Source organism: Dama dama, chromosome 13 (genome assembly GCF_033118175.1).
Source record: "Dama dama isolate Ldn47 chromosome 13, ASM3311817v1, whole genome shotgun sequence".
NCBI lineage: Eukaryota > Metazoa > Chordata > Mammalia > Artiodactyla > Cervidae > Dama > Dama dama.
Genome location: NC_083693.1, coordinates 35,253,224 through 35,260,908, shown reverse-complemented (window position 1 = coordinate 35,260,908; position 7,685 = coordinate 35,253,224). Strand labels below are relative to the sequence as shown.

Below are 7,685 nucleotides of genomic sequence, written 5' to 3'. Positions count from 1 at the left end.
GAAGATGTATATGGAGGCACCATTATTTTCTAAATAATTCCCTGGGGGTTGGATATTTAAGATGCCTTACAGATTTTACATAGTAAAATTGAAAAGGTGAAGAACCCTATGGTCCTTGTGCTCCACGTCCTCTGCCTGCCTTTTGTCTGTGGTTAAACTTTAGCCAAAGAATAAGTTAAATCAGAGAAGTGAGAACATGTGGAAACAAAGGAAAACAGTCAGAGGGGACCAAATAATAATAATGTAGTCATTAAGCAAAATAAAAGACCTTCATTTATTAGTTCCTTCTCAAGGGCTATAGATAATATTCTGAGCTATATCCTGTGAGATGTCTTATAGATACTAAAACTGTCACCATGTAGAAGTTAACTACATGATGTTAACTACATAACCAGACTGTAGCCATGACATAAGCTGCCAGAATTCCGAGAACTAGCCTTAAGGAAATGGGAGAAAATCAACCCCAGAACGGATGATTAACTGTACTTAAAACAGTCAAGATGATACTGGTCAGACCATCGATGACCAGTTTCAAGATGACTGTTGTGTCTGATTGTGCTGTTTCTTCATGGAGCCCCCTCACTCAGCCTATAAGAGCTATTGCCCCCTGGTTGTCAGTGGGGGGAGTCAGCCTTTGGATAGCAGTCTATTCCACTTCCCCCCACCAAAATAAAATATTTTCCTTTCCACCAACCTGGCATCTTTAATGACTTTTGAGCAGCAAGTGGCCAGACCCCACTTTTGGTTATAAAATAGATAATGACAATGAAGGTGGAGCTTTTTCTCCTTTCAAATTATTTGTTTGGGATAATTCCCAGGAGTGTAGGTCAAAAATGATGCAGTGTTTCAAGTCAAACCCAAAAGAGTTCCAAACAAGGATACTTTTACCTGTAGCAAGAAGGAGACTCCATTTCACCAGAACAGTCCTCAGAGATGGAAGATGACTATTTTAGCAAGACTGTAAAATCCTCACGTGCAAGGACCAAGTCTGCCAGCTCCGGTGATGTGTAACACCGAACACAGAGTGGATGACCAAGACTGATCCAGGCTCGTGACACCAGAAGCTTAAACAAATTAAGGAACCATATTTAAGAGGAAGAATATGAAATCACCAAAACAAAACTAGGTATGAGAATGACCTTTTCAAAAATGGTGGCGGTGGGGTGGGTAGGTGTGCGCTAAGTCGCATCCGACTCTTTGCAGCCCCTTAGACTCTTTGCAACCCACCAGGCTCCTCTGTCCATGGGATCTCAGGTAAGAATTCTAGAGTGGCTTGCCATTTCCTTCTCCAATGGATCTTCCCGACCCAAGAAATGAGGAACCTGTGTCTCTTGTGTCTCTTGCATTGGCAGGCAGATTTTTTATCACTTCACCACCTGGGAAGTGTTGGGAGCAGGGAATCAAAACAAATTACCATTGTTTAAAGAGCTAAAAATGCAACAAATTCACAAAATTGAAAAACACACACAAATTCACAAAATTGAAAAAATAACACAATTTTCACAAAAAAAACTGCTTGCCTGACACCCCACTGTAATACTTTCCCCTCCCCCCCCCCCACATCTTTAGCTGCATGCTCTTTGATATGTTTTCCATATGATGACAATTTTCAGTTTCCTTTTCTGTAGCAAGAATAGAAAACAAATTCAGTCTTCTCTCTGGCATGGCTGATCAAAATTGTTTATTACTATCATTGTTGTTATGTTGCTAAGTTGTGTCCAACTCTTTGTGACCCCATGGACTGCAGCACACCAAGCTTCCCTGTCCTTCACCATCTCCTGGAGTTTGCTCAAACTCATGTCCACTGAGTCAATGATGCCATTCAATCATCTCATCCTCTGTTGCTCCCTTCTCCTCCTGCCCTCAATCTTCCCAGAATCAGGGTCTTTTCCATTGAGCCAGCTTTTCATATCAGGTGGCCAAAGTATTGGAGCTTCAGCTTCAGCATCAGTCCTTCCAATGAATATTCAGGACTGATTTCCTTTAGGATTGACATGGGTTATAAAAGTCTTTTTCAGCATCACAACTCATTATTAGCAATATCACGTACAGTTTTAGAATGGTAAAACTGAGGAAAACCTGTTGGTCAAGTTTTTTTGGTATATGAGAGAAATTTATCTCCATTCACTGATCATAAGTTTAAACCAGAATTTGTTTTCCTGATTTGGGCAGATCTCTTGGAATTGACTTTATGTTACAGTTGCCTGTGGAAAACAAGCTTGGCCGAGTCTGAGTCTATTTCACACTTTGCTTCTCTCCCAGTATGCATGTGCATCCCGTGCTGCTGGCTGCGGGGCATGTTCATACGGGGCACAACGTCTGCCCCTGCACTTGATGACAACACGGTTCTGACAAATCAGACGAGTGTGCCTGAAAACCATTCCTACATGGAGGATGGGGAGCAAGGCTGTCACTTTACTTGCAAAGGACTGTGAATCACAAAAATGTATCTCACCAAACCCAAGCTAGATGCATCACCAATTCCATTCCAGATCTCAAATAGACCTGAGTCCCTCCAATGCCAAGTGACACAAAGGGAAATGAATAGAGAGGAAGTCAGAGTGGAAAGAGATATCGATCCTAACCAGAGGTGGCTAAAAATATCATGTCTGTTCAGATTGTGCAAACACACATAGCCATGTACACATATTCCCAGGGCTCCTCCTAGGGCCCTAGAAGGGGTTCATGTGAGGAAGAGCATCTGAGGCTGAAAATGATTTTGCTTCACCTGTGTATTACTCTGAATTAATTCATCCATGTGTTTGATATACCAGGAATGTTTCATTACCTTCATTGTATTAGGGTGTTCTGTGGAATTTTGGGGGGGGGATTTTTTTTGTAACTGCAGTTGAGAAATTCTGCTGAGGGAAAACACAGTTTGCATTTCAGGTGGTGTTAGTGGTAAAGAACCTGCTTGCCAGTGCAGGAGACATAAGAGATGCAGGTTGGGAAGATCAATCACTGGGTTGGGAAGATCCCCTGGAGGAGGGCATGGCAACCCACTTCACTATTCTTGCCTGGAGAATCCCACGGACAGAGGAGCCTGGCGGGCTACAGTCCGTAGGGTCGCAAAGAGTTAGACATGACTGAGGGACTGAGCACAGCACAGACCCTCCCCCCTGCAGAGATGACTAAGAGGAAGCTGAGTTCCATCCTCCTCCTCCTCCCACTCTGTCTATTTAGCACACAGTCATGGGGACAGGGAAGGAAACTGGAAAACTGGTTGGAATCAGAAGCCTCTGAACTATTTAGAAACTTTGGGGAGGAGGGAGGGTTTACAGCCCCTAAGCCAAATGATGGGTGGTCCAAGCCATTGTTCTTGTTGTTGTTTAGTTGCTAAGTCATGTCTGACTCTTTGGGACCCCATGATTGTAGGCTTCCAGGCTCCTCTGTCCATGGAATTCTCCAGGCCAGAATACTGGAGTGGGTTGCCATTTCCTTCTCTGGGGGATCTTCCTGACCAGAGCACCATGCATAGTGCTTGGGGGGCTTGACATAAGAGGAAATCAACATCTTCCTCCAGTTGAAGTGTTGCTTAGTCACAGTTGGGTTGAAGTGCTTCCATGCCTTCCATTGGAATGGGAGGGAAAGAGAACTGGAGAGGAATGGCAGGTGGAAGGAGGGGTGGCAAGTGGCCATTTGAATTCCCACAATTTGGAGAATCAAGAATACATGAATTTCCTGGACCACCATACAGAGTGAAGGGAGTCAAAGAGAAAACAAATACCGAATATTCATGCATATATGTGGAATCTAGAAAAATGGTATAAATGACCTTATGCAAAACAGACATAGGCATAGAGAACAAACATATGGATACCAAGGGGGGAAGGGTAATGGGAAGAGGTGGGAGACTGGAATTGACATATATACACACTACTGATACTACCTAAAAACTAGGTAAGTAATGAAAGCCTCCTCTACAGCACAGGGAGCTCTGCTCAGTGCTCTGTAGTAACCTAAATGGGAAGGAAATCCATAAAAGAGGAGATATATGTATACATATAGCTCAGCTGGTAAAGAATCCGCCTGCAATGCAGGAGACCCCAGTTCAATTCCTGGGTCGAGAAGATCCCCTGGAGAAGGGATAGACTACCCACTCTAGTATTCTTGGACTTCCCTGGTGGCTCAGCTGGTAAAGAATCTGCCTGAAATGAGGGAGACCTGCGTTCAAGACCTGGTTCAATCCCTGTATTGGGACAATCCCCTGGAGAAGGCAATAGCTACCCACTCCAGTATTCTGGTCTGGAGAATTCCATGGACTGTATAGTCCATCGGGTCACAAAGAGTGGGACACAACTGAGCAACTTTCACTTTCACTTTTATAGCTGGTTCACTTTGCTGTACGGCATAAACTAACACAACGTTGTAAAGCCACTATACGCCAATAAAAATTAATTAACAAAAAATACATTTTAAAAAAAAGGATACATGGATTTGTCTTAGAATGGCAGGCACAACAGAAACAGCCAAGACTGTCTTCTTGCTGGTATGTCATTCAAAAAGGATGGTCAGCAGATTGAAAAAACCTCACTAGTGGGAATCTCTAGATAGGTCATCAAGGTGGGAGCTTAGGGGAATCAAAAGAGGTCAGGCCTGGTCAGAATGGATCTCCTATATCAGGGAACTGTGAAGGTCAGTTGTTGTTCAGTCACTCAGTCATGTCTGACTCCTTGTGACCCCATGGACTGCAGCACATTAGGCTTCCCTGTCCTTCACTATCTCCTGGAGTTTGCTCAAACTCATGTCCATGGAGTTGATGATGATATTTAACCATCTCATCCTCTATCACTGCCTTCTTATCCTCTGTCACTGCCTTCTCCTCCTGCCCTCGATCTTTCCTAGCATCAGGGTCTTTTCCAATGAATTGGCTCTTTGCATCAGGTGGCCAAAGTATTGCAGCTTCAGCTTCAGAAACAGTCCTTCCAATGAATATTCAGGGTTGATTTCCTTTAGGATTGACTGATTTGATCTCCTTGTAGTCCAAGGGGCTCTCAACAGTCTTCTCCAGCATCACACTTTGAAAGCATCAGTTCTTCAGCACTCAGCCTTCTTTATGGTCCAACTCTCACATCTATACATGACTACTAGAAAAACCATAGCTTTGACTTCTAAAAGGAACTTCCACTAGATTCACACATGGGGCCCTCAAAAGCTGTTATCTGAGCACCTGCTACCCAGACAGCCATGACAGGAAAGCAGCAACACCCACAGAGACAGGTCCCTAGAAGCATCAATCCCTAGTGCACTGCAGGAAAAGGTGACTCCACAGAGGCACAGGAGGGCTGTGTACAAGAGAAGCCCAATTCCATCCACTCCAGGCCCCTCATGCTGAAGCCAGGCTGGGCAAGGAGAGAAGCAAGAATTCAATTCAATGTGCTCGTGACATTTTATACTAAAGCTTCAGATCTACCTGGTCCACCACTAAGGAAAAGGAATGAGCAATCTGTCATAGAACAATTAAAGACAATGAGCTAGGTTTTTTTTTAAAGAATTGTCTCTGCCACAAGTTCAGACTGTTCAATGAATTATTCATAAGTGTGAAGAATTAGGGAAAATGGATTAGGAAATCTGCTGTGGGACAAGAACCATCTTTCAAACAGGTTTCTCTGTTCTCTTCCACATCCCACAGACGTGCTGGCACAAAGCTGTCACTGTCAGCTTTGGTCTAATGAGCACCCCAGTTTAGCAGAAGAAACATTCTCTAACACATCTCTGGTTTCTTCATCAGAGTGATAAGGCATGAAAAAATAATGGCTAAGAAAAATGGGTGCCTTTATTCATATGTTTTATCATACATAAGTCTTCCACACATAGTGGGAAGTTCAGATATGCAATGACCTTTTTCTCCTTTGGGAGTTCTCGTGACCATCCAAGCAGTGTGAGGCCACAGGGATGAAAGGGATGGTCCCTGATACACCTGGGTTCCAGGTCCTACTCTGTCGGCTGTCAAGGGGAAATGCTTGCCTCTCTGGCAGAGACTTTCTCCTGTCTCAGAGAAGGTGTGTGACTTCTCTGGGGTTTCCAGATTGCCAAGGAAACCTACATCTCAGAACCAGGTCTCCTGACTCCAGAGAATCTGCGTGTACCTCTGTTTTAGTGGTCATTCCTATATGGCCTGTGTCCATTCCATATGCTCTGAAGGATGGTGATGACATCTTTTCATAATTATATCCAGCAGCTGTCAATGTCCCTGGTGTTGAGTGGGAGCTCACAAAATGTTAAAACAATGACTGTAAAAGCCATGCAACCGTGTGCAAACAGAAACCGCGCATCAGCATTCACTTAAGTAACTCCCATGATAAACAACAATGAGCCCACCCTTAACCTTCAAAATAAAAAAAAATGGAACTAGTAAAAAGCAGAAAGTGAAGGATGATGTCTTTCATGATGTAGTGGACCAGGGATTTCAACAGTATCATTGATAAAATATACCCATCACCCAGCAACATGCCACTTGTATCAGCAAAGGGAAAATTTGCCTTCAAAGCTGGCTGCAGGGGCTTCCCTGGTGGTCTAGTGGTTAAGACTTGGCGCTCCCAATGCCAGGGGCCTGGGTTTGATCCCTGGTCAGGGAACCAGAGCCCACATGCTACAACTAAGACCCAGTACAGCCAAATAAATAAATAAAACAAATATTTTAAATAAATTTGGTGGAACGTAACTGTGTGACTATTTCCATACAAGTGCCCTTTAAGTGCCACAATACAGATCTCATTCCACCTGCAAACCTTAAGTATTCTTTCTTGCTGTGTGAAACATCTGCTCCTCTTCTTAAAAAAAAAAAAAATCCATTAGAGGAAGCCAGATGGAGTCCATGATATTTTTATTCGTGACAGTTTGATGACTAGCCAAAAGGTCTGGAGAACAAGAATCGCCCAGCTTGTCTGTATCTGTTCCCTGAGCACTTGATCTTAAGAGTCTCTGGAGGGACTTCTCTGGTGGTGCAGTGGTTAAGACTCTGTGCTTCCACTGCAGGGGGTGCAGGTTTGATCCCTAGTTGGGGAACTAGATCCCAGGTGCCAACCAGAAAAAGAAAGAGTCTCTAGAGGCTCCTCCATGCTCATTTCTGTCGATACAAACAGTGGTGCCCACAGGAAGGCTAGACATGGTGGGGGTGCAAGGAAAATGACTTGGCTGCCCCATGCATGGGAAGCTCCCAAAAAAGGACCCTGCTGGGACTTCCTTGGTGGTCGAGTGGCTAAGACTGAATGCTTCCAATGCAGGGGGCCTATGTTTGATCCCTGGTCAGGGAATTAGATCTCACACACCACAACTAAAGATCCTGTGTACCGCAACTAAGACCTGGTGCAGTCAAATAAATAAACAAAAGTAATTAAAAAAAATTTTTTTTAATGGGACCCTGTTGCCATCTTGTTCCAGCTTCTCTGATCTTCTAACCAGTTATTCTCTACACCTCTCTCAGGCTAACTAAGGGTATGGGAAGAGGTGCTGAAATGCACTGTTGGTTGGATGCACATCGGATCTGAATGGTGGCCAGTGCCTGACTGGGTGCTCCCACAGGACTGCTGGGCCATCGTGTCATCTGAGCGTATTCACCATGGGGTTTCACTTGGCAGTGTCCCAACTTTCTCTGGCTTCCAGTTCAGAATTCCTCACTCTCTGGGCTGGTCTCCCTAACCTTCCCACCTGCCTCAAAGAAGAGTCCCCCTTCTCCAGCATCC

The 7,685-nt window shown here is 44.3% G+C and overlaps 1 non-coding gene across 1 annotated transcript; it reads left to right on the top strand.

The window, feature by feature from the left end:
- Nucleotides 1-6,505: 6,505 nt before the first annotated feature.
- TRNAG-CCC (transfer RNA glycine (anticodon CCC)) lies at nt 6,506-6,578 on the top strand. The gene has a single exon. It is a non-coding gene; the product is annotated as a tRNA-Gly (tRNA).
- Nucleotides 6,579-7,685: the final 1,107 nt, after the last annotated feature.